The 27,738-nt window shown below is 50.6% G+C and overlaps 1 long non-coding RNA gene across 1 annotated transcript; it reads right to left on the bottom strand.

The window, feature by feature from the left end:
- On the bottom strand, positions 1-27,121 carry LOC309644678. Its single transcript, XR_014254551.1, has 3 exons — positions 18,969-27,121; positions 3,400-4,579; positions 1-3,359 (listed from the first exon to the last, which is right to left on the bottom strand). It is a non-coding gene; the product is annotated as an uncharacterized lncRNA (long non-coding RNA).
- Between the last annotated feature and the right edge of the window lie 617 nt (positions 27,122-27,738).

The following is a 27,738-nucleotide window of genomic DNA, read 5'->3' on the forward strand; positions in this document are numbered from 1 at the left end:
CAGACATCACAGTTTATGAAGCCCCTCCTCTTCTTCTGGAGGTTATTTTTGCTCAGTTGTGCAGAAGAGAAAACCCAGGGGGTCAGAAAGATGAAGTGATTCACCCAAGGTAGTGACCGGATCAGAATTGGAGCCCAGACGTGTGTGCCTCAAAGTGACCCCAGTCAGTGTCCTGGCAGGGTCCTGGCAGGGTCCTGGCAGGTGCAGACGGCACTAGCCAGTTGAGTCGTTTGATCCTAGTTTCGTAAAAGTATGATTTACAAGGGGGTGTGCAGGGTATAGGAACCCACAAAGGATAAGGCAGTACCCCAGGGCTGGTGCAAATGGATCTATTATCAACCTAAAGGGTGAGGGGAGAGAGAAGCTGCTGTCATCCCAAGACAGAAAGCCCCCTGACAGCAGCTGTGGCCTTCAGTTGGGGGACATAGCCCATCTGAGATGACCCTTCAGGGAGAGAGCAGGGGAATAGATACCCCAACCTCACCTCCTCCCTTCAAAGTCCTACCGGTGCTCCCCACGGGCCAGGTCCAGCTGGAGGCCAGAGGACAAGGGAGGTCATTGACATGGTCCCTGAAGGCCAACCTCCCAGGACAGAGAGTAGGGAGAAGGGTGGGAAGAGGACCCAAGAAGGAAACCACAAGATCTCCGGCCAAAGTAAGGTGTGCTTTCCCTAGTTACCACCCTGCCCTTGCATGGGCAGAGCAGGCTCTGTTTCCCATACCAGCAAGGCCACTAACGCATGTGTAAGAGTCAGGATGGCTAGCTCATGACGCAGAAACAAACAACCCCCAATTCTCAAGGCTTCATATGGTGGAAGGCTTATGGCCTGCGAGCCGGCCACTTGCTTTGGTAAATGAAGTTTCGTCAGAACGTAGCCACAAGCACTCGTTGACGCCTTGTGCGTGGCTGCTTCCTGGCTACGACGGCAGAGTTCAGCGGCTGCAGCAAGCCTAAAATATTCATTTTCTGGCCAAGAAAGTTTGCCAACCTCTGGCTTAAAAAAAACAAAGGTTTGTTTCTTACTCATGTTACGTATGCATCTGCAGTTGGCAGGGCCTCGGCTCCGTATCGCCCTAGTCAGGCACCCAAGCTGGCTGGCCCTCCCGTCCAGAGCCCACCAGCCTTCCTGGCAGAGGGTAGAGGAAGCAAACCCTCCCCAGCTCCAAGGTTTCTACCAGGAAGAGGCGTGCCTCACTTCTGCACATAGATCTTTCACTAAATCAAGTCCCATGACCATGCCTAACTTCAAGGGGGCAGGAAAGCACAATCCCTCCAGGTGCCCACACAGGGAGAACCAGAAAGAAACAGCGGACAGCACCCCTGACAACCGCAGCCTGTGAACATGGCGAATGGGGGTAAAACAAAGAAATGAGACTCCATGAGTTGCAGCAAAACTCACCAGACTTCCTGCTGGGCACAGGGCTCAGCAAAGCCAGGCAGGTTCAAGCCTGGGGGTGGAAAAACTAGAGAAAACAGACATGGCACCCCAGCCTTGCTCCCCAGCTTTATTATGGTGTCTAGGGATAAAATCTTGAGATCAGAGGAGCCCTGGGTCCTTTCCTTGGGACTCAGCTTTGAAAATGTGTATGGGGGGAGGGATGGGGGCAGTCTTGGGCCTAGACTCCTAGGGGCTCCCTTCTCTCCCTATCAGGGACCAGAAGCTGGCCAAAAACCCAAGAGATCTTGTCTCAGTTGCTGGCTTTATGACTAGACACCTTCCAGCTGTGTGGACTGGGCAGGTCGCTTCCCCTCCCTGAGCCTCCATGTTCTCAACTGTAACGATCACGTCACCATGTGGTCCTCAAGGTGAGGTCCTGGGGACAGCGCGTCAGCATCACCAGGGAACCGATTAGAAGTCAAAGTCTCGGCCCCCACCCCACATACACTGAATGGAAATTCTGGCTGTGGGGCCCAGCATTCTGGGTTTTAACAAGTCTCTCAGGTGACTCTGGTGCTCGCTCAAGTGTGAGAGCGGCTGGTAGAAAGTGAGACTTAAATGAATCGAGATGTGCAAAGCCCAGGCATGAACCTGCTTTCCCTGCAGCTTCCCCACCTCTGTACATGACAACTCCATTCTTGCTCAAGCCAAAAAGCCTGCAGTCATCCTGGATCAGGGTTCTCCTACCCCCAGCCTGCAGCTGAACCTTTAAAATGTATCCAAAGGTGCCCCCTCGTCACCACCCCCTCCACTCCAGCCACCCCAGCCTCCATCGTCTGACACTCACATACCGCAATAACTTTCCAGTTCACCTTCCTGCTCTCGCTCCCTGCAGCACCTCCTCACCCCACCTGCCCGAAGCATCCTCTTAAGAACGAAATCAGATTATTCCACTCCTCCACTCAGAACCTCCAATGATTCCAACTCACTCCAAAGAAAATCCTACTGGACGCTGCTGGTCTGATACCCACTGACCCCTCCACCTCCTCCCCGCCAACTCCCTCCCCTCGCTTGCTCTGCTCCAGCCACGAGGACCTGCCCTCTGCTCCTCCAACATGCCAGACACGCTCCCACCTCGGAGCCTTGGCTCTGGCTGTTTCCTCTGCCACAAACCCTTCTCTGGATATCCTCACATGGCTCACACCCTCACCTCCTTCAGATCACCATTCAAATGTCACCACCTCAGAGAAGCCTTCTCTGACCCTGCCATCATGCACTGTCCCCACCTCCTGCTCTGTTTTTCTCCATAGCACTTATCAGCACCTGACATACATCTCTATTGTTTCCCTATTTATTGTCTGCCTCTCCCCACTCAGAGGGAGGTCCATGAGGCCAGGGACTGCCTGTTTTGTTCACTGCTGTATCCCCAATGCCTGGAATATTGCGTGCACAGAATAGGCCCTTAATAAATATTTGTCAAGTGAATGAATGAATAAATAAATTTTAAAAGCAACAACAACAACAAACAGGTAAATGCTGTTTCCTCTCCCTGCTCCTACTGTCAATGATTTGGTCCAGGGCCCTGGCTGCATCCAGCATGAGGCTGTCCCATGGGCACTCCCAAGAGTTACACTACAGAAAGATCCCAGGATTAAGGACTGGGGCTCTTGAGTACCACTCTGGAATCAGCAAGCCTGTGTTCACATCTCTGCTCTTCCACTGTCTAGCCCTGTGACCTGGGGCAAATCATATCACTTCTCTGGTCCTCAGTTTTCTCATCTCTAAAATGGGGATGGGGCTTCCCTGGTGGTGCAGTGGTTAAGAATCCGCCTCCCAGTGCAGGGGACACGGGTTCGAGCCCTGGTCTGGGAAGATCCCACATGCCACAGAGCGACTAAGCCTGTGCACCACAACTACTGAGCCTGCGCTCTAGAGCCTAAGAGCCACAACAAATGAAGCCCGCACGCGTAGAACCCGTGCTCTGCAACAAGAGAAGCCACCGCAATGAGAAGCCCGAGCACCGCAACAAAGAGTAGCCCCCCTTCGCTGCAACTAGAGAAAAGCCCCCACGCAGCAACAAAGACCCAACTCAGCCAAAAATAAAATAAATAAATTTTTAAAAATAAAATAAAATAAAATGGGGATGATGTGAATAATGTGTACCTTACACCTTAAAGGGCTGTTGCAAGGACTAAAAAAGGGGCAAGTGAAGGGTGCAGCACTATACCTCCTACCAACTAAGCACTCATTACATAGAAATTGCTATTGTTTTTCTTTCTTCTACCCAAATGGCCAATGGCCTGAGGTATTTGGGCAGCAGGAGAGTTTATTAAGAGTATAACTGGCTTCAGGGAAAGGGGGCCTGGGTTTGAGTCCTAGGAGCCGCCCTCTTGCTATGTGACTTTACATGAGTCACTAGTCCTCTCTGGGCCTCCATGTCTCCTTCTGAGCAGTGAGAGTAGGAGGTGTCGCAGGCGGTAGTCTTTTTTTTTTTTTTTTTTAATTTTTCTAGATTATACTCCATTTAAAGTCATTAGAAAGTGCTTGGGTTTTGTTTTTTTGTTTTGTTTTTTTTTTAAGATAGTAGTCATCTTTTCTTTTTAAAATTTATTTATTTATTTATTTATTTCTGGCTGCGTTGGGTCTTCGTTTCTGTGCGAGGGCTTTCTCTAGTTGCGGCAAGCGGGGGCCACTCTTCATCGTGGTGCGCGGGCCTCTCACCATCGCGGCCTCTCTTGTTGCGGAGCACAGGCTCCAGACGCGCAGGCTCAGTAGTTGTGGCTCACGGGCCCAGTTGCTCCGCGGCATGTGGGATCCTCCCAGACCAGGACTCGAACCTGTGTCCCCTGCATTGCCAGGCAGATTCTCAACCACTGCGCCACCAGGGAAGCCCGCAGGCGGTAGTCCTGATGGTCCTTGCAGCTTCCTCCCCAAGTCCTTCCGGAGAAACAGCCCCTAAGGCTGGGCTCACCGAACCCTCTGTGTGGCCCACACCGTGGCGGCCCCTGGGCTGAGCGGGCTGGCTCAGCCACACGCTGTCCTCTCTCACCATCTTCACTGGCTCTGTGGTGGGGGTGGGGGGGACGACAGGGACAAGAGGCAGTACCAGGATGTGGCTGAGAGGACCGGAGCTCCAGGTCTAAACTGGAACTCTACCTCCTGGGGCAGGTCACTTAACCTCTTGTGCCTTGGTGTCCTCATCTGTAAAACGGAGATAATTGATTGTGACGATGAAATAAATTGCTATGTGCAAAGTATTTAGACAAGTGCTTGGCACAGAATAACAACTATTATTATCATTAGCTATTATTATTACTAGTAGCCGCAGCCAGTCTCTGAAGACCAGGCCCATGCTAAGTGTTTTACAAACGCTGATTTGATTCTCACAAAAACCATATGACAATCTTGTCACCATTTTAGAGATGAACAAGTTTGGCTCAGAGACTTAAGCCACTTGCCCAAGGTCACACAGCCTTCAGATGGAGCTGAGTTTGAGCACAGTGCTCCCTCAAGCCAGCCACTCTCCACGCTGTTTCCCTTAGCTCTCTGGTTTACTGATGGGAAACTGAGGCTCAGAGAACTCAGTCTGGGCTGGAGTCCTGCTGGGCCTTTCACCAGGGCATTCCTGAATCCAGGCAACCTGGTAGCTGGAGGCAGTGCTATGGGGCTGTTCTTACTTTCATTAATGGAGAAGGAAACTGAGGCTCAGGAGACAAAGGAGCTCTCCAAGGCCACTCAACATGCGGGCAGAGACAGGACCCAGGTCTGGTTGCCTACTAGCCGGGTGGCACGGTCTCCGAGGAAAGAGATCCCAGCACCCACTTGGGCAGTAAGTGGGTGCTGCCCTCCTTCAGCCCTGCAGCCCCCTCTCCTCCTCCCATCCCTCTGCTTTATGACCTGTTTTATGAGCCCGGCCTGGCAGCTTCCACGTTGCCATGGGAACCCGCCTGGTGCAGGCTCCTGGCAGCTCTATCTGAGATTGGCAATTTTAAGTCAGGAGCCAATCGTTGGCGGGGGGGGGGAGGGGGGGGTGCGGGGGGAGGGGGCGCGTCCGAGGATTGGGGTCTATGGGACCCCAGGGATGCATGGTGCCTGCCTGCCCCTCTGCTCTGCTCCAGCTCTCATGTGCCAAGGAGCTCAGGACTTCACAGCTGGGAGATCATGGAGCCATTGGAGCCCTGGAGGGGACTGGAGCTGGCTGGGAAATGAGATGGGCCACCAAGTGGGGTCATGGAAAGCTAACAGAGCTAGAAGAGTGGACACACATGCTCAGGGACACACAGAGACACAAAGACAGACAACACAAAGGTCCTCACAATGGTATACATAGACACACACAGACTCAGACACACACACAGAAGCAGAGCTATGCACACAGCAGCCACAGGAAAAGACATACATAGACACACAGAAATCCAGAGGGATGCTCAGGTCCCCAGACACACAGACATCCAGAGACATACAGAGGGCACCCAGAGACACATGCAGGCACACACAGACACACAAGGGGATATACAGACACACACACCTCACCAGCTCTGTGAGCCAGGCACACTGGCCAACCTCTCCAAGACCTAGTCTTGCAAACTGTCAAGTGGGTGTCATAATCCCCAGCTTGTGAGGATAGGGGAGGAGTAAGGGGCAAAATGCCTACAAGTGCTTAGATGTCTTCATTCATCTGCTCAAACAATACGGACTGAGCACCTACTATGTGCCAGGTATCTCCTCCAAGCTGCAAGAGAGCTAACAAGGACCACACTCACAGGCTAGTCAGGGAGAGAATAAACATAAACACACAAGCAAAACAGTTTTAAATTGTGAGACTTGTCATGGAGACAATAAAACAAAATAAGAGTGACTCCACAGAAAAATGAGTTAGGGTAGTCAGGGAAGGCTTCTCTGAGGAGGCAATATTAGTCTGAGATGGATGTGATGGAGCTGGTCATGCAATGGTGTAGAAAAGACCAGTGCAGCCAGCAGGAACAGCATGTGCAAGGGCCCTAAGGTCCAAAGGCAGGGCTCCATGGGTCCAGGGAGCACCAAGAAGGCCAGTGCAGCTGCAGCAGAGGGAGAGGGGCAGGTGGTGAGTCTGAGGAAAACTGGGGGCCAGATCAGGCAGGGCCTTGAAGGCCAAGTTATGGACTGTGGGTTTCATTACACATGAGGTAGAACCCACTGAAGGGTTTCCATCGGGAGATGACCTGGTCAGAACTGCATTTTAATAGGCTACTTGGGCTGCCTGGATGAGGCAAGACTGGACATGGGGAGACCAAGGTGGGGCTGTGGCAGCATCCAAGCGAGGGATGACTTACAGGCTGGACCAGTAATGGCAATGGCAGTAGAGAGAGATGGTCCATGAATTCACACATTTGATGCATTTTTATTGGGTTTCTACACTGTTCCAGGCACTGGAGACACAGCAGCAAACAAAACAGACAGAAACCCCTGCCTTCTTGGGGTGTAGGATCTAGATGGAAGAGGAAGGTCAATGAGTAAATAATTATAACAGAATACATCAGCAGGTGATGGTGGTGCTGAGTGCTATGGAGGAAAACAAAGCAGGGAAGGGAGGGGATGGGAAGGTCAGGGAGGGATGAGCCGGTCTGCAGTTTTAAACCTGAGTTTTGGGAAAAGCTTCACTGAAAAGGTGACATTTGAGCTAAGACCTTAAGGAGGGGCAGGAGTCAAATTTGGGGTCGGGGGAACAGAGAATTCCAGGCAGAAGGAACAGCAAGTGCAAAGACCCTGAGGCAGGATCATTCCAGTGTGTTTGAGGAAAGCAGGAAAGTCCATGTGACTGTGGTGAAGTCAGATGTGGGGGGAAGCAGGCAGATCACTGCAGGGAGGAGAGGAAGGAGAGAGGAAGGAAGAGAGGGTGGGGCTGAATGGTTGGGAGAGATCACAGGACCTGGATGCCTACACTGGGGAGGGCAAGAGCTCCAGGTCACCATGGCCCATCTCCAATCTGCCCAGGGGGCCCTGGCGCAAGGAAACAGAATTTCCTCTATTCATCCCCAAACCTTCATCAGCCAAAAAGCAAAAAAGTAGGGGGAGGAGGGAAAGATGTCCCCATGAAAGGAAACCAGTTAGAGGGTACCCTCATCCAGGACAGACTCCTGCCCAGGTCAGAAGGAACTTCTAGTGGCTTTGTCAGAACTCCCGCTGCCCTCAAGAGCAAAGAGGGAGGTAGTGGAAGCCACGTCGTCGGAATCAGGATGACCTGAGTGGAGCCTGCCACCAGAACAAGTCACCCCATTTGCTGCTGGCCTGACCCTACTCTCCCTGGGGAGAGTAGGAGTGTGTACATACAGGACCTGACCCATGAGTTCAAGGAATGCTGGTCGCGCACATTCATTCTCCTGAGCAGGTATCTTAGGGTGGACTGGGGCTGGGGTTGTGACTCCCATGGACTGGTCTGATGGGGCCTCAGAAGGCACAGAACAGGGCGCATGGCCCTCAACAACTGGTCTTCGGGCTCCCCACCCTGCCCAGAGACACCCCAGCCTTGACACAGTGCAGCAGGTGGTACCCAGAGGTGAGCCCCTAAGCTGCAGGTGAGCAGAATGGATTTCCTGCGTGGCAGGTGGTTAATAAGGGTACTGCCTCCTGTGGCTCTCCAGGGCCCAATGCCCTAGGCTGGATTTCAGGCTCATTAGTATCTTGGAACAAACACCTCTCTGGTTTCGAGCTCTCCGCTGCCCAGCCCTGCTTGACGGGAGCGGGGGTGCTGGAGGGGGACTCACAGGGCCATGGTCCACCCACCAAGTCAGCCCCAAGGCAGACGCCGGTTCAAGGCAGCTGGCTGAGAAGCCCTCCCTCCCCGAGTGGCATTCTTATCTGTCCAGAGGGGACCATAAGCCTTGCCCACCTGCCTCCCAGAGCTGGGTGAAGTGAATTAAAGGATGGAAGTGAAAGTGCCTGAATCATTAAAGAGTCAGGCGGGCCTCTGCATGCCATCTGGAGGGATCCAAGGTGAGTGAGGAAAAGTGCCCTGTGCCTGCTGCCCCCCACCCACTTCTGCCCTTCCCTGGGGCCCCTCCCCCAGCAGCCCAGGGATTCTGTTCTGTAAGACACTAGGTCAGAGAATGACCATAGGATCCAGCAATTCCTCTTCTGTGTATAAACCCAAAAGAACTGAAAGCAGGGACTCGAACAGGTATTTGTACGCCGTGTTCACAGCAGAATTATTCACAACAGCCAAGAGGTGGAAGCAGCCCAAGTGTCCATCGACAGATAAAAATAGGTAAACAATATGTGGTCTATACGTACAATGGAATGCTAGGCAGCCTTAAAAAGGAACTTCTGACACCTGCTACAACGTGGATGAACCTTGAGGACATTATGCTAAGTGAAATAAGCCAGTCACAAAAAGACAAATACTCTGTGATTCCACTTACATGAGGCATCTAGAGTAGTCAGATCCCTAGCGACGAAAAGTAAAATGCTGGTTGCCGGGGCAAGGGGGTGGGGAGTATGGGGAGTTATTGCTTAATAGGTACTGAGTTTCAGATTTTCAAGATGAAAAGTGTCTGGAGACTGATGGTGGTGGTGGTGGTTACACAACAATGTGAATGCACTTAATGCCACTGTACTGCACACTTAAAAATGGTTAAGATGGTAAATTTTAAGTTATATATATTTTACCACTATAAAAAAATTGCATGCACATACACACACGTGCAGAAACACACACACACATGTACCACCACCACCACCACCACCAGATCAAGCCTCTGCTCAACATCTTTCTGTGGCTCTCACCACACGTCCCACAGCCCCCCATGCTCTGCACCCCAATCTCTCTGCCCAGTCTCCTACCTCTCCCCTCGCTCACCCGCTCCAGCCCCACTGGCCTCCTTGTCCTTCTTCCAACCCACTAATTTCATGCCAGCCTTAAGGCCTTGACACCCGCCGACCCTTTTGCCAAGAAGGCTCTGCCCCAGAAATCTACAGAGCCTGGCCCGCCTCATCCTCCAGCTCTCACATCAAATTTCACCTCCTTAGAGGTGCCCCCTGACCACCTGGACTAACAGTGCCCCCAACCCCACTCCTTTCATTCTTTATCCCTTTACCTGAATTTATGTCTCTTCACAGCGTCAATCACCACCTGAAATCATACTTTATACTTATCCACTCTCTACTTGATTAGAATGTCAAGCCCGGAGGGCAGGAATCTCATGTGAGTAGCCCTAGAACAATACCTGGCACATAGTAGGTGCTCAATAAACAGCTGTTGCATGAATGGAGGATGGATGTACAATATTTGTTTATGACATACACGTTTTGTTCTGTAGGTGCAGGCCTGGAAGTATTCCCACAGGCTTACAGTGGTGAACCAAGGAGAGTGGGCAGAAGGGGCTGTGGGCCGTGCCTGGCAAAGGACCTTCCGTGGTTTACTCAACGCGCCAGGTACTGCCTGAGACTTACAGTGGAGATTATGGTCATGTGGTACCTCTGTAATTTTTTTAAAGAGCTCTGAGACAACAATGCTCTGTCCCACGTAGTAAGTGTCCAAGTGTAATACTCTCACCTCACCTCCCAGCAAGTCCTCAGGTTGTTACGATCACTCTCATTTCACAGTGAATCTAATTCTCCATCCCCCTGAGGGCCCCTGTGCTCCTGTTACACACCAGGAGTGTGTAACCATTCTCGGCTCAGAAACACCACAGTGTAGAAACAATCCTGTCTTCACGGAGCTTTAGTGGGGAGGCAAGCAATAAACACATAAGTAAAACTTGTCTGCAGGGGAAGGACGCTATGGATGATGTAAAGGGGTGACAGGTGAGAGTAGGAGATCAGGGAAGGCAGTGGAGGAGGGGCTGCAATTGAAGGAGGGAGACCAGGCAAACCTTCACTGGGAAGGTGACGTTGAAGCAATGACCTGAAGGGGCCAAGGAGGGAGCCATGTGGATCCGTGCAGGCAAAGGTAAGTGCAAAGGCCCCGAGGCAGAAGCATCCCAGCCCCCTGCATGCTGGAGCACTAGCCAGGAGGTCCCTGGGGCTGGGGGCAAGCTTGAAGGAAGGGAAGCTCAGAAACGTGAAGTCCTTTGCCTCACAAGGAGGAGGGCAGCCTGTCTGACTGTAAAGTCAGGGCTCGTAACTGCAAAGGGCCCGACACTAGTCCTAGAAGAGGCAGCCGCAGGGGTTGAGCACGTCTTAGGTGCCAGGCACTGCACTAGGCGCACTGGGGAGTCACAGTGGTGAAGCCCCTTCTCCCGGGGCTGCCGCTCCGATGGAGGGTGGAGACGAGCCTGTGAGAAGTCAGCAGAGAGCCAGGCGGATTTCTACAAGAATCACGTGATTGTTTTTTCCATTTCTGTGTGCGTTGAGGGGGGCACACGTGCACACAGCATGCGTGTGCCTACCTCCAAGTGTGTGTCTGCCAGAGCCCACATGCTCCTGCACAACTGTGCAGGGGTCTCGAGTTAGATGGCAGTGTGCTTAGCCCCCTTCATCCGGGTGAGTGTGAGGGAGTGGGCTCCTTGTGTTGCCCTTGTGTTCACGAATCCTGGAAGGGCTCCAGGTCCATCCTGGGGCACGTACCTGTGCCTGCACATCTGAAACTGCGAGTGTGTCACTGCACATGTGTGTCTGGGTGTGTGCAGTGGTTCTGTCTCTGGATCATGACTCCCTGGGTTGGAATCTAGGTTCTGCCGTTTATTTGGTATGACCTTGGCAAATCACCTAACCCCTCTCTGCCTCACTTTCCCCATCAGTAAAATGGGGACATTAATAAGACGTACCTCATAAGATTGTTGTGAGGATCAAATAAATTAATATACGCGGAATGCTTGGAACAGCGCCTGGCAGATGTGAAGAGCAATGTCTGAGCTGTTATTACATCAGGGCTCTGTCTGCATGTGTGCACCTGAGTGCATGTCCTGTCTGTGTATCTGTCTGTGGGCACAGCCTCAGTCTTATCCCTGCATTCGCTACCTTCCTCTCTGGCCAATGAGAGCAAATGTGCTGGCCGGGGTGGGGGCCTGGGGAAGGACTGGCAGGAGGGGGCTCCCACCACAACCTGGCCAGCTGGACTTTTCACAGCCCAGTGACTCTGTTCCTCTGAGTGGCCAAGCAGCTAGACCGGCAAGCAAAGGAGGGGCCCCTCCTCTGGGTTTCCCCGAGCCTGTGTAGAGGCATCTCTAGTCCTGACCATAGGGCCCGGACTTATATGTCTGATGCCCCTCAGGATTGGGGGATCTCAGAGGGCAGGGTCATGTCTGAGCCACCTCTGTGTCCCCACATCACAGCATTCACTCTTAGTGACAGCTGACACTTACTGAGAGCTTGGCTGAGTGTCAGGCCCTATACTCACACGTGGCCTAATTCTCTGAATCCTCACATTGGTGTATTGAGATAGGTCCTCCCATTATTCCCACTTTACAGATGAGGAAATCAAGGCCCAGAGAGATGAAATGCTTACTAAAATCACACAGCTGGTAAGTGGAGAGGCCAGAATTCAAACCAGGCTGTCTGGCTCCGGAAGCTGTAATCTTTTATCATGTCTCTTTTACTGAGTTAAATATACTGAGTTAAATTTACTAAATAAGTATATATTAAGTGAGTGAATCAACGAACAAGAAACGAAAGAATGAAGTTTAGCGTGGAATGAAGAGGCTAAGAAAAAGGTGGATAGTGATTCTGGCAGAGGAAGGGACCAGCTTGGCTCCCTGCTGGGAAGCCCTGGGGATGGGAGAGGAAGGTGGATGGGGCCAGATGGTGGGGGTCTGGAAGACCAAGCAGAGGGGCTTGAATCTGAGCTGGCTCTGCTATTCTGAGACCTGGCCACAGTGAAGTGCCATGGGGACAGGCCACCTGGATCCTTCCTTGTGGATAAATTGGTGAGCTGAGCCCAAGCCTCTAGGAGAGCTCATGGCTGAAGGTGGAGTAACAACAGAGTTGGTTAGAACAAAAGTCCTGCTGTCAATCTGAGGTTGGAACCACAGTGCCCTTGCTTCCTGGCCAGGAGACATTGGGGCAAGTCACCTCCCGTTAGTGAGCTTTAAGTTTCTCATTTGAATCAACTTGTTGAAGAGATAAAAGTCATTAGCCCAATGCCTGACACAATAAATGTACTCAATAAATAATCATTTCCTACCTAGCAAGAACTTTAAAGTAACTATAATAAGTTGATCAAAGGATCTAGTGGAAAAGGTGAACATGCATAAACAGATGGGGAGTTTAGGAAGAGACAGACACTATTTTTAAAAAAAGAGCTGACTGGAAATGCTAGAACCATGCTAGAAGAGAAACTATCAGAGAGGAAGAATTCTTTTGATGAGATTATCAGCAGACTATACCCAGGAGAGAAAAGTGAACTTGATGGTGGGTCAAGAGTAATTCTCCAAACTGAAAATAAAAGTTCATAGTGCAGTCTCCCCAGATTTGTTAAGACGGTTGAAGCCCAGAGACAGAAACACGATGCTCAGTAGTATCATTCCTTCAGTCATTTAACAAATATGTATTGAGCTCCTAATATGCATCAGACAGTGTTTTCAGACTGGGATCTCAACAGTGATCAAGAGGACAAAGGTCCCTGCAATCATGGAACACACACCTCAGGAGAGAGTCAGACTAATAAATAAGTAAAACATATAGTTTGTTACATGATGATATGTCCTGTGGATAAAAACACAGGAGGGGGTCAGGAAGAGTAGAGGGAGATATAATTTTAGATAAGATGGTCAGAGAGTCCTCAATAGGAAGATGACATTTGAGCAAAGGTCTAAAGCAGGTAATGGAGAGAACCATGTGATTATCTGAAAGAGCATTCCAGGCAGAACGGATGGCTGGTGCAAAGGTCCTGGGGCATGAATGCTTACAGTAAGTTAGTGGAGAAGCCAGAAGGCCCGGGTGGCCAGAGCTGAGTAATCAAGAATGATAGGAAACAAGGTCAGAGAGGTAAATGGGAGGTGGGGGCCACCAGTAGGGAAGCAGATGATAATGTTGGGATTTTTACTTCAACTGTAAGATGGGATCCATTGGAGGATTTTGGTCAGAAGAGTGGCAGGATCCCTCTGTGTAGAACGGACTGGAGAGGGCCAGGTGGAAGCAGGGAGGCCAGTGGGAGGTCTCCAGTAACTATCCAGGTAATATTATAGCACCTGGAACAAAGGTGATGGCAGAGGAGGCAATGGCAGGCTTTAGATTGGAGGTGCATTTCTAAGGATGGGCTGATGTCAGGAGAGTCGTAATTGTTATTGTTGCTGTCATTAGGGCCCCTCACAAGCTTTCTCAGGGAGTCCCCACCCAGACAAGCAGGAACAAAGGTGCCCACCTGGTCCCTCCTGCCAGGAGAATCTCATTGGTCTTGTTGGGTGGCCAATTGCCAAGAACCATCTCCCGGCGCTAGGTGGGGCAGACTCCTAGACCCCCCAGGGAGCCCCGGGCTGGAGGCAGGCTCAGGTCTGCTCTGTGCAGCCCCAGCTCCACAACGGCAAGGCTGAGTTGTTTACTCAGAATCAGCAAAGGTCAACAGCAGATTCATCTGAAGAAGCTGGTCCCTGCAGCGCCAGGCAGCCCCCTTCTCCCCCTAAACCGTCATGGAGAGAGGAAGCGGACAACCTCTCCAAGACACCCCAAAATGCTCACTTCCCGGGCCCCTCCCCCTCCTTCTCCACAGCACTGCTCAGTCTGGCCCCTGCCCCCGCCTGGCTGGCTGTCACGGGCTCCCTGCTGGTGCCTCTGCATCCATCCCACCCTCTTCCATCCATCCCACTAAGGGCAGGAGAGGGGCCTTTCTGAAAAATATATCAACAGCATGGAATCCTCTTCCCACATTTCTACGCTCGGCAAACTCCCACTGGTTGATCAATGCCTCTTCTCCAGAAGGTCTTCCTTGACTACCTGCAGGCTGGGTTCTCCTCTGACTCCTACAGCCCCTGTGCTCACTCCTTATTCCATTCACATTGTGTTACAAAGACTAGACAAGCAGGCAGGTGTGCCCCTGCCCACCATCCACGGCAGACATCACTGAATGGTCAAGACGCTCTTCCGCACTGAGCACGGATATGGCCTCAGGATCACTGCATTCTAGGACTAAGTGCTAGAAAGAGGTGAACAGATAGGATAAAACCTTTTATTTCATCTCCAATTGTTAATCATATGCACTACACACACACACACATACACACACACGTGCACGCACCATCACCTTTAGACAGTTGCTTTCTGGAGGGCAGGGTTAAGTGTCCTATTCATCTCCCTCTCTCTCTCTAGGACACCGCCGAGGGTCTGGTACTGAGGAAGTGCTCTCAAAGGCTCATCCTACACCAGCCCTGACTGCAGCCTGGGACGGCTCGGAAGAACATCACGGACAAACTGGCCCTCTCCGCACATTTCAGATGAGACAACTGAGGTCTGGAGAGAAGGCATCAGCCCAAAGCCACCCAGAAAGACAAGCTGCACCACCCAGGACTAGGACCCCAATCACCTCCACCTCCCCTGTCCAGCTGAGACTCTCTGTGTTACACTGAGCTTCCTGGAATTTCCTTTGTACCAAATTCCAATTAGCATTTGTGTCTGATCTCTTTGACATTGGGCCTCCCTCGGAGGAAACTCACAGACCATTTGGGGAAATTTGGGGGAATCAAAACCTTCACCCTTTCTCGACTCTCTTCGTAACTCTGTCTACATTAACTGTTAATTTCCATCTCATGTTAAAAGCCAAGGTCTATAGTGTAGGGGTTAGGCTTGACAGGTCCCAGTGATGACCTATGTCCCATAATAAAAGCATTCTGGGGACAATATGTCCTGGAAATGCTATGTGAGATCTTCCCCATTGTGAAGCTTCACATTACACATTAGCATATATGTAAAAGAATCTAACTGAAGCCAAAAAAAAAGAAAAAGCTTGTCAAATTTTGCTTAATCTTGTTCTTTAAAGTTATTTAACCACACAACTTTTTTTTCAAAGTTCTTCTTTGCATCTCTATCGGTTACGATTCTTTGAGTTATATCAGAAACCTCAGCTGAGCTCATTTAATACAACAAGGAGAGTATGTTAGCTTTTGTGACTGAAAAGTCTAGAAGCAATGAGGGCCTCAGGTATAGTTAGATCAAGGCCTTGGCTCCATTTCTTGGGAATTCCCTTTGGATCTCTATTCCCTCCCCTGTACATTTGTCAGCTTCATCCTCAGTTTGGCTTCCCTCATGGAAACAAAATGGCTGCAGCAGATCTGGGCATCACATCTGAGTACCCCATGGCACAGAGGAGGAGCCTTCTCTTCTCCCCATTATGGACTGGATGTCCTCACCCTATTTAGACCAAGTGTTCATCCCTGAGCCAATCACCAGGCAAGAGGAATGAGCATCAGCCAAGGAGAGGCCACCCCAAGGATGAACTTAATGTCTTCCACAAAGCCCATGGCAATGTCCCCTCCCTGTTAACACTCATCCCACCAACCCACACCCCATTTTTCCCAGCTAAGAAAACTCTGATTTTTCCCATGGAACTGGTGTTCCACTGATCTCAAGGAGAGTAGGTCCCTACCTGAGCCCTGAGGGTGAAACTTGATTGTTCCAAAGGACATATAACCTTATTCCTCTTCACCAGCAAATTAGTCTGGAATGGCTGTATGACTTGGTTCTGGCTCGTGAGATGCAAGCAAAAATCTGCTAGGTGGGGTTGCTAGGAAAGCTTTTGCCTTTTTGATGTAAAGAACAGACCTGGCTGTCATGTCCCTTTGCCCCATTACCATTCCTTTTTCTTCAAACCTAGTATGAGGATTTGATACCTGGAGGTGTGGCAGCCATCTTGGGACCATGAGGCAACAACCATGAAAACAAATGCCACTGTGCCAGAGATGGCAGAACATGAAGATTGAGCCTGAGGCACAGACAGCATCATTGGGCAGCTGTGCATACCCTGGACTGCTATTTTAAGTAAAAAATTAGAAATTCATATTTGTTTAAGCCAAAGGCATTCTTAACTGACACAAAGCCAAGTCATTTTTTGCAAACTAGGACTTGTGAGAGCATAAAGACACAGCCTTGGAGACACAGCTCAAGTTTAATCGAATCCCAGATATTTTCTCAAACACATTCGGCTCCAGGGATGTTTGTGAGAGAGCAGATCGTCCAAGCCTTCCACTCCAGCAGAGAGTTGAGTAGGGTGTCAGGAGCCATGAAGCAGCAGGCTACAGAAGGGGGCCACTGCCTTATCTACTGCCATTGCAGGGCATCCCAGGGTTGCTTTGGGGCTTATTTCAGAAAGTTTTAGTTATCACAACACAAAAGCACATTCTTGAATCCAGATACCAAGTTGGGGTTCAGCAAAATCTATCCATAGCTTCAAACTTATCTCCCCCTTCCATCCCAGTCATCTTACTTCTAGAATCTCCCTTGAGAAAATAACCCAAAATCAGAGGAGAAAAAGCCAAGAAACTGCCATCATAGCCACATATACAATAGCAGAAAAAAAAAAAAGAAAACTAGATAAACATAAGTGTCCTAAAAGAGGGGAATGATTAAGAAACTAATGGACTATTACATGGACATGAAAATGATGTTTACAAAGTTTGCAATAGCAAAGGGAAATAGTCATGATATTTGTTAATAAAAAAGCCAGTTCTAACATCATATATATATAGTATGATCTCAATTATATAAAAATTGCATTGGAAAAAATAAACCAGGAAAAAGTGTACTGATGTGTTAACAGTGATTGTGTCTGGTTGGGGTATCATGGGTACGTTTTGGGGGAATTTTTCCTGCTGTTCTGTATTTTCCCATTTTGCCTATATGTTCTACTTTTATAAGCAGAAAGAATAAAATTGACTTTTCTTTTTAAAGCTTCCAGGACCCTCTACTGTGTGAGATCATTGCTGTCATCTCCCCTCCAGTAAAGCAGATAATCAAGGGCTTCCTAGAATGGGTGACCCCCTTCTGCACTGAGCCAAAATAAAAACAGCTTCCAAACCTGGCGTATTTGATTAATAGCTTGAAATTTTTTCAACAGGCAAAGGGAGTGGTGGGAAAAGGGGAAGATCAACACCCTATTTTTAAATGGTGACGTGAGCTCACAGGAACTAAAGGCAAGAAGAGGTACACACCATTCCAGGCCTTATGCAAAGCTATGCAAATGAGACACACTCCCTGGCTAAGCAAGAATTCTGGGTCTGAGTTCCCACCTGGAATCCTGGGTCTCACTGAGCTGAGCAGAAAGGGAAGAGGGAGAGGAGGGAATAGTGATGACCATCATTCGTTGAACACCTACTAAGTGCCCAGCTTGCAAAGCATTTTCACAGCCTGGAGAACTTCTGACCCTCACCACATCTGTGGCGTAGGTAAAAAAATCATCTCTACTTTGCAGATGCATCAAATGGAGTTCACAGAGGCATCAGCCAACTCCAAAGCTGGTGGTGTTTGTGGCCAGGCTAGGCAGCCCTGGGGAACAAAGGGTGTGGCAGCTCTGAGGGTGTCAGTCCTCGATGGGGAGGAGAGGAGGAGAGAAGAGAGATGCAGGCTGCTGGGGGTCCACGGAGCACAAAGGTCCAGAACCCCTGGATGCAATGCCATTAGACTTGCAGGTGGGATGCATGCAACGACCTTGGTCCTCACCTGGCCTTTGTGCTCTCTATGCCTTCTGCCTGGAACACCCTCCCTCGCTATACCTCCTCAGTCGGCTTTTCGCTCCAAGGTCACCTTATCAGAGGGGCCTCCTCTGACTACTCTACCTAAAAGAGCATCACCTGCCCATCTCTCCCACCCCCAACATCTATACCCTGCCCTGCCTGGTTTCTTCTCATAGCACTTATCACCTCTCTGACTTACATATATGTTTGCTTATGGCAAGAAAGTGTGCTCCATGAGAGGAAGGAGTTTAGCTTTTGGGTTCACTTCTGTGTTTCTAACGCCTGGTACATACTTGATATTCAAGGCATATATGTCAAAAGAATTACGGAATAAATAATGAATGAATGAATGAATGAATCTCAACTGCTCCAGGACCAAGTTACACACCTTAGACAATGACCCAACAATAATAATAACATCGTTATTAATGGTACAGTGTTACTATAACTAACATTTCTAAGCACATATTTTTACATTCCTTTCCTCATTTAATCCCCACATCAACGACCCAAGGCAGGAAACATAATTATCCCCGTTAGACGGATGCAGAGACTGAGGCTCCAAAAAGTCAAGTAAACTGCCCAGAATCAGAGAAAGTAACCAGCAGAGCCAGGTCTTGAGTCAAGCATGTCCGATTCTAGAACATACTTCTCTACCCACCACATGGTGCCCTAGGTGAATGCCACCCAATGAGAGGGCAGGTGCTACCTCTGCATTATTCATCACTGTATTCCCCATGCCTTGCACCGAGTAACTTGCCCTGGATGAGTCTTAGTTAAATACATCAATGTTTCTCAAAGCACAGTCCCTGGACCAGCAGCAACAGCACCACTGGGAACCTGTTAGAAATGCTGGTTCTCAGGTCCCACAGCGGACCTCCTGACTCACACCAACATGTGCCGGAGTGTGGGAACCATGGGGATAAATGGACGGGGGCCTGCAATCTATCGCCCCATCCCTAAAGCAGGGCTGATCACCCAGTGGGGTCATAGTGATAGTAAAATGAGAATCTCACCCAGCACTGGATCTGGCAGGGGTTCAAGCTCTCCTGATTCCCTCCCACACACAACTGGAGGAAAAGTTTTCAGCTATAATTTCAGGCCTTTGATTTCGGCCTCATCTGGCCGAGAAGACGCCAGCTTGTCAGGAGGAGCAGAGAGCCGGGAGTGATGGCGTTGGAGCAGGAGGATCTATTATTAATTACCACCTAACATTGATTAAGAGCCCACAGGGCACTGCAGCTGTGAGGAGCTTGGGGGAAACTCCACTCCTGCCTGGAAGGGAAAATGATTAGCAACATTATGAAAGGAAACATTCATCCTGTAGCAGCCCTGAGCAAACACCTCCAGGGGTGGGGAATTTTCCTTTCCCACGATCTCTCTGGGAGCAGGAGGGAGCTGCTTCCAGAGCCTGGGGCAGGTTTGTTGGGGCAGGAGGGTGGACTATTTGGCCTCCAACCAGCCTGCAGGCCTGGGGTGGATGGATAAACTAGAGAGCACACGCTCCTCCACCCAGTTCTAGGGAGCAGAGATGCCCAGCTTGGCCTCTCGAGACAGAAGTTCAAGGTGCCGAGATCTTTCTGAGTTCTTGAGAGACAGAGGCAAACTGGATTTAGATGCGTCAAATCTCCTAATTTTTAAATCTGGTTAAGACAAATTCTGGATTGGCAACCGTTCTAGCTACTCAGCTGCCAGTGTCAGGTTTAATCCTTTCGACAACCCCATCTCCATCTTCTCTATGAAGAAAGTAAAGGCTCACCCCTCACCAGCAAGTCGGGATCCAAGCCCACCTGTAGCTGGGATCCAAGCCCACTGTGCTTCCTGAGCCCTTGCTTGCTCCAACAGACCACTCAGGCACCATGACCATGTGCCTTTCTGAAAATATTTCAGAAAGTCTGTCCTTGCCCAGTCCAGGCTACACCCCTCCAAACTGTGTCTCACATCAGATACAGCATAGAAACGCTTAGTCAGACAACACATCTAGGTGTTCGGATTTGAACACCTGGACATCCCACCTGTACTGTATTCCTGGAGGTAATTCCCTGCTCCTCCCAGAACCAAGTGCCCATGAACCAGCTCCACTCTCCCACAGGGCCTGCTTCTGACCTTTGACCCCATGTTTCCCAGAATGTCAAGTGAGACTGATCAATTACCTCTCACTTTGCACCACAGAATTCTATTCTTTCCTGCCACTGACTAGGCTCAAGCTTTAAGCTAGACTCTACCCTTCTCTGGGACTCAATTTCTTCTCTATGCCAAAGAGAAGAATTCTTGGCTTTGGACCCAAGAATCAAGTTCCTGACCTCATTAGTTCCACAATTAAGCCACTGACCAAATCATTCCTAAACTCTGAAGCGAGAAGATAGACTTCATCGGTGGTGATGATGACATTGATGATGATACCAGGTACTAACATTGTTTTGATGCTACCTATGTGCCAGGCACTTAACGTGGATTATCTTGTTTAATCCTCACGCCAACCCTACAAATGAAGTGGTATTGTAAGTGCCATTTCATAGAAGATGAGGTTAAGGCTGAGAGTGGGAAATGAGTCCAGAGCCCACAAGCTCGGAGCCACCACCCTGATGTCCACCCTGCATCCTCTCCCATCGCCCCAAAACATGAGGCTTGTTGGCCCCCTCTAAATTTCTCTATCTATCGTCCAGACCACACCAGGTCTGAGGCTGGGGGCTGAGCAAGCTGCTCTGTTTCCCAGGAAACCATTTTGAGCCCTGAGGACTTATGAAGGAGTCCATGAGTTCGGGGATGAGATTTCAAACTGGTACAGCTGACCACAGATCCCCAGAGAGGGAGTGAGCTCCCCATCCCTGCCAGTGTACAAGCTGAGAAGAGGCAATGAATTTGGGAGAATGTTGTAGCAGGGATTCCAACATCAGATGGGGAGGCAGAGGGGATAAGCTAAATCTGTAGCTTTCTGGGAGAAAACAGTAGCGAAGAGGCAGCTGCCTGTGTTCAGATCCTACTTACTTTGCTGTGTGACCTTGGGCAAGTTCCTGAACTTCTCTTTGCTCAATATGCTCGCCTTTAAAATGGAACTAGTAATAGGCCCTACTTCGTTGCACTGCTGTAAGATTACACAAATTAATATGTCTGAAACATTTAGCAGAGCGCCTGGCGCGTGGTAAATCTTTAAAGCATTAGCTATTACTTTCAAACTTTTAATTTTAACTTGGGAGTGCTCTTCCAGTCAAAATTTCAGCGGATGCCAATATGGGAAATAGATCAAAGAGAAGCTGCCTGCCTGAGGAGGTGGGGGCTGGGGGCCCAGAAGCCCTGTCGGATCTACTGCCCTTCCCACAACAGTCTCAGCACCACATCAAGGGTCTGTGGGGCCAGTGTGACAACCACAGCTTATGCCACAGCAGGCCCTCAGCCCCAGAGGCTCAGAAAAGCTCCCTGCCTCTCAAAAGCCATGGCGTTCAACCGCCACAGAGGGGGAAACAGAGGCCCTGAGAGGAGTGAGAGCTTGCTGAGGTCACAGCCAGTGGAGGGACGTATTCCCCCGGGAGGACAGAGGGGCTCCCCAGCCCCCTTCTCAGAAAAAAGCAAACACCGGGTCACAGAGGGGCCAGAGCCTCATCGACACACCCGCCCCAGTGCGGGCCCTCCCACTGTAAGAAGCTGACTCCGGGGACAGTCGTTGCCTGCTAGGAGGTCAGCAAGAGGAGGTAATTTTTGGAGAAGGAAGGAGGGTTGGCAGGAGACCGGGAGTGAGAGAGGGGCGCGGAGCCGGGCGTGGGGTGGCTCAGGCCTCCCAGAGCACAGAGGGGCTCTGCCAGCGTCAGACACCCAGCCTGGGAGGGAGGGACCTGGAGTCAGCAAGCCCAGAAAAGCCCCCACATTGGCAAGATTTCCCCTCCCCTGGACCCTGCTGCCGTCCACAGCAAGACCCACTCTCAGGGAAGGGATGATCATCGGCCGCCTGAGGTGTTGCGTCTGAGTCCCATCGGGGGAAGCCTGTGATGACACTCGGGTTCCAGACCCTGATTATACAGAGGAGACTCCAGACCAAAGAGGGGCAACGGCTTATCCAAAGTTACACAGCAGGTGGGGGTAGAGCTGGGACCACCTCCTCAGACATTCGGGGCCTTTCAACAATAATGAAAACATTATGGTTTTCACTGGCATAAAAGCCTTATCCTAGGAACCGTGGTCATAATAATAACAACAACAATAATTTAAGAGCTACATTTTTTGAATCCCTACTATAGGGCAGGTAAAATTCTAAGTTCTCATAAAACAAACCCATGGGGAAGGACCATGACCCCCACGAGGCTCATCAAGATAAGAAAACCTGCCTGAGGTCACGCAGTTGGTACTCGGTGGAGCGGTAGTCACACAACCCACATCTTGGTCAATACTCTGTGGGGAAAGGACCTATGTGGAAGTTCAAGCATTAGTGTGCATGGGTACAGGGAACTTCAGGGCTTGAGGAACCACCCAAGAGCTGTTGAAACTATGTACGGGCAGCTGCTTTCCACACAGACGACAGCTCCTAGCACACTGGCTACCAAAAAAACCCAGAAAACTAATTTTCCCAGCTTCCTTTTTGGCCAAGAGTAGCATATGACAACGATCTGGCCAATAGATTTAGGTAAAGTCCCGGAGACAGCATTCCTCCACAATCAGAAAGCCCTTTCCTTTGCACTTATCCCTTCCCCTTCTTCCTACATGGAACAAAGACACAGTGCCTGAGTCGTGGCAGTCATCTTGGAACCACGAGGCACCAGGAATGAGGACAAAGGGCTACATGGTAAAGATGGCAAAGGCACCGGCAAGCAGAAGCTGGCCACCAGTGACAGCAGTGAGAGCCACACTGGTCCCAGTGGCCCTCCCTGGACTTCTTGCCATATAGGGCAACAAGCACCAACTGGGTTATACCTCAATAGTAGGGTTTCTGTTATATGTGGCTGAGTACGTCCCTACCCTTCCTAATGATGGGCATGAGATGGGATCCGCGGCCTGGCTGACCCCAGACCCACGCTCCCACCATGGAATCACACTGCTTCCAGGGGCCACTCTTTCTCCCTCCATCTCTCCCCAAATACACTAGCGCAGGCCTCTGCTCGCGTCAGGCTCAGAAAACTGAGCACCTGCCTCTCAGGCCACATTGTCACCGGCCACCAGGCCGACCGATGTGAACCCAGTTGAGAACTGTGAGGAACGGGGTGGGGGGGTCTTGCCCTGAACCATGAAAATTCCAGGGTTCCAAGTATCCAGCAAACTGAACCTCCAGGCAGCACATTTGACTGGGCTCACAATTACCGCCTGCACCCTTCATGTGACTGTTAAACAAACATGTATGGAGAGCAGGCTGAGTTCCAGGTGCTCCCAGGTGAACATACCAGCCAAGTCCCGCGACAGAGCTCACGTCAGAGGCAGACAGTAAGCAAGTGAGCGATGCGTTCCTCTTGATGCCACCCTCGCCTCTACAAGGCACTTTCCAGTTTACATTACCTAACTTCGTCCTCTCAATGACCCTGCAAAATAGGGACCATTTTACAGACGAAACAGAGGCACCGAGCAGGAACTAAGAGGAGACTTCCCCAAGAGCACCCAGCCTGTCCGAGAGGCAACAGGATTTGAGCCTAGCTCGGTCTGGCTGCAACTGTCCCCCGCAAGGTGTGTCCTCTGTCCACCAGAACAATCACACAGGCCCCTGCAGACCCAAAATAAAGTCGGGCTGGGACGCAGTGTTGCCAGCTACACAGCAACGCCCCGCCAGCTGGTGGTGCCGGAAGGTGCTTTCATTATTCATCCCCTTTGAACGCGCAGGCCCAGGGCTTCAGCCATGCTTTTCAGAGCTCGCCCATGGGGCAGCTGGGTAATAAGTCCAAGTGTGTCAGGAAGTTTGGGATCTGTCACCCACAGAATGTTCCCTGGTCCTCCCACAGCAGCCCTGTCAGGCAGAGTGGAGGATGACAAGAAGCCAGGACACTTCAAAGACACAAGGGCCTGGGGTGGGTTGCAGATTTGATGGCCTGATTTCCATTCCTTCCAGGGCAAGATCTTTCAGACTTTGACTAAGCAGACTGTCAGGCAAGTTGGGAGGGTTGGCGAAGGGTGGGAAGGTCATTCCTTCAGGGGAATGGGTGTGGTACAGTGACTCAAAGAAGCACCAGACAGGGGGAAGATCTCTTTTTTCAACATGGACAGAGCCAAGCAAACCTGGCTTAAATGTTGGCTCTGTTATTTGCTAGCTGTGTGTCCTTGGCTGAGTCACTCACCCTTTCTGATCAGGTACCTTGAATACAAAATGGAGAGTCACTCATATCATAAATGAGCATTGGGCCCGTAATACGTTCCAGGAACTGGGGAGACAGCAGTGAGAGTAACAGACAAGTACCTGACCTCACAGGGGGGCTTTTGTAAAGATCGGAGTTCATATGTCAAAAGCATTGGGTCCCACACATAATAAGGACTCAATGCATGGTCATTATTATTACTTTTATTATTATAGAGAATATACATTGAATATATACAATTATTTTCTCTAACTCACCCTGTATGGTCATTTTTACCACAGCAGAAAAGAATTCCCCCATGCCACATACACAGGCACACGTGCACACACACACAAACACACACAAGCACCATCCATTCTGAAGGAATTTATTTCGTCTTTCAAAATTGCCTCTGACATTCATTTTTCCTAGCCTGTGAGTTTTTTGCCCCATTCATTTCCCCTAAGTCCTAACTTATCCTAACTTGTCCTAACCTAGCCTGGCATTTAGCAGGGGACAATAAATGTTTTCTTCACTCACTCATTCATTCATTCATTCACTTGACAAACATTTATTAAGACCTGCAGTGTGCCAGGCCCTGCCATGATCAAGACAGACAGAGTCCCCACCCTCCTGGAGTTTACATCCTCTAAGGGAAGACAGACAGAAAGTACACTATACCCCCAGGTGTAGGAGAGAGTGGAGTGGACGGGTCGTTTCGGATTGACTGGTGAGGGAAGGTCTGGATGAGGAGATGACATCTGAGCAAAGATCTGGGTGGGGTGGAGAAGGGGGCCTTGTGGACTTCTGGGGAAAGAGCACACCAGGCAGAGGGAAGGGTAGGTGTCAAGGCCTAAGGCAGGAAGAAGGCTGGCAAGGAAAGGGAGCCCGGGGCAGGCTGCCCTGGGTCCCCACCCTGCCGCAGTGGGCAATCAGGCAGAAGCACAAAAACAGGCACCAGTGATGCCTGGCAACTCCTTAGACTCACTTAGAGTCCTGGGATGGGGGCCTGAGGGTTATCTCAGACTCCAACCCCTCCCTGATGAATTGGGAGAACAGGGACCAGAGAGGGAAGGGGGTTCCCAAGGTCACACAGCCAGCAATGGCCGGTTGGACCAGGTCTCACACGTCCTAACTCCAGCCAGCGTTGTCTCCACAAAACCACTCATTTTCTTTCTGGCTGTCAAATTAAGGGGTCTGGGAAGATCCCAGGAGACACAGGGGGTCACGGAGGTTCAGAGACAGACAGGAGAGAGAGAAACTCAGCCTCCCTCCGCCCCCAGTGGTGTTTGTCCTCCTGCTCAGAGAACCGCCGGGAACTGAGAGGGATGCGCCCCCATCCTGGCTCTGCATCTGGGAACCATGGTTACGGCTGCCTTTTGATTGGCAGGGGGTCTGGACCGACTTCGAGCCACGCCCTGGTTCCTAGATGTTGTGTCCGAAGCAGGAACGAAGGCCAGGGGACAAGCCGAGGGTCACCGGTTGCCCCGTGATACCACTCGCTTCACCTTCCCCTCCCAAGCCGTTCATCCGGGCACCTTGCACCACCGCAAAATCTTTTTTGGAGCTCTGAATTAAAAATAAATTTGCAAGCACATAACCAGATGTTACATGGGGAAAAGATAAATAACTCAGCCTGTCAAGGAACTGCCTCATCTCAGTCAACCCTCTCTCTTTCACAAGGTTTTAATTTTTAATTTCACAGCGGTAACTATAGCAACCTGCAAAAATAATATATTCCAAAGCAAAACAACTTTCTTGGCTCTGGCTCAGCATCTCTGTGTTCCCTCCTTCCCTCCTCTCTACAAACTTCACGCAGGTCTGTGCCCTGAGTTGATGAATGTTCTCAGCTTTGAACTCTCTCAATCATTAAGTAATTAATTCATTCATATACAGGTATCTCTTGCCACCCACGCCCACGCCACTCAGTTCAGGGGGCAGGATGCTGGACAATGGATTCAGAATCGAGAGGGATGCCATGTTATCCTCATCTATTTGGTTACTAAGTTTTGAGTAAATAGGAGCAAGAGTTTGGCTAGCAAGGGATAGCTGTATTCACTGGAAACCTAATTTGTTCCAGGGACAGTACTGGGCATCAGGGAGAGAGAGCTGAGGAGGGACTGAGCTCGCCAAGGGGAGACAGACATTTAAACAGATGATTATAAGAAGGTAAGACAAGTCTTGAATTAAAGGGGTCAATAATGTACAAAAGAGCACAAAAGAAGGGAGGGTTATTGATAGCTAGGGTGGTCCAGGAAAGCTTCACAGAGGAGGCGACTTCTGAGATGGGCCCTGCTGGATGAGTAGAAGTTTTCTGAGTGATCAAAATAGGAAAGGGCATGCCAGGCAGATGGAACAGCAAGTGCAAAGGCAGAGACACGAGAGACAGGTTCACAGGGCCCAAGCACAGGGCAAGGGTGGTGCCTGAATGGGATGCTGGAGGGGCCGATGGAGCAGAAACACAGAGAGCCTGGGGCGCTGTGCTTAGAGGCAAGGGGAAATCAGCAAAGTAGTGGGGTGAACAACACATATTTTTAAAAGGTGACTTTGGGGACAAGTATGGGGAATGGATTGGAGGGGAGAGAGCCTGTGGGGAACGTGAGTGGGAGAGGCCAGAAGTGGGTGGTGGCTGCAGGGAAGAAGAGGGTGGATGTCTTAATTTGGGTTCCATGAGAAGTAGACCCTGAGCCAAGGATTCGAGTTGATGTGGGAGGGCGATCCCAGGAAGCGCTGATGGGGGCTGGGGAAGTGAGACAGACAAGGGGAGGGAAGGAAGCCAATGAGTGGTTGTTATCAAGCCAATTACCACCTGGGCAGTTGGGGCTGAGCCCTGCTGGGGAGTTCAGGGAGCCAGTGCCCAGGACGCCTCAGAGTCGTGCCCCCTGAGGGCAAAGGAGCTGGAGTATTTAAATGCCAATTCCTATATTAATTGGATGAGGGCTGCTCCCAGGAGACATCAGTTCCCTGGTACTTCTGACCTGCCATGCATGCTGGAGATTAGCGCAGGCTCCAGGGGCCAGAGAAAGTGCCCAGAGACTCCTGTGCTGGCAGCTGGACGAAGGTCAGTGTGCCCTGAAACAGGGAAGAAAGGCCCAGGGGCCAAGGGTGGGGCCTCCCCAGCTCCTGCCCCAGTGAGTACGCACAGTGGACAAGCCCGACATCTGGGAGGGTGGGCAGGGGCACTGGCACACTCAGCCTGGTACGGGGATAAGGCAACACGCCCCAAGGAAAGACGGACCCAGGGCCGTGCTGGATCAGGCTGGCTAAGGCTGGTCAAGTGGAGACTGACCGACGCTGGACAGCAGGCCCAGTGCAGCCCTCAGGACCCACACGGGGTGGGCCAGACCTTCCTTCCAAATGGAGAGTCCTGTCTCAGTGAAGCAGAGCTGCCCCCTCAGTCCCTGATTAAAAGTAGAACGTGGCAAGAAAATGTATCGAGTGGGAAAAATGCATGTTCAAGGGTGTGTTCTTGCAGAAACATAGCAGGGATGTGTGACCTCAGGGGAGGGACATTACCTCTCCCGGCCTCAGTTTCCTCATC

This window comes from Balaenoptera physalus, assembly GCF_965194825.1.
Source record: "Balaenoptera physalus genome assembly, chromosome: 16".
Taxonomy (NCBI): domain Eukaryota; kingdom Metazoa; phylum Chordata; class Mammalia; order Artiodactyla; family Balaenopteridae; genus Balaenoptera; species Balaenoptera physalus.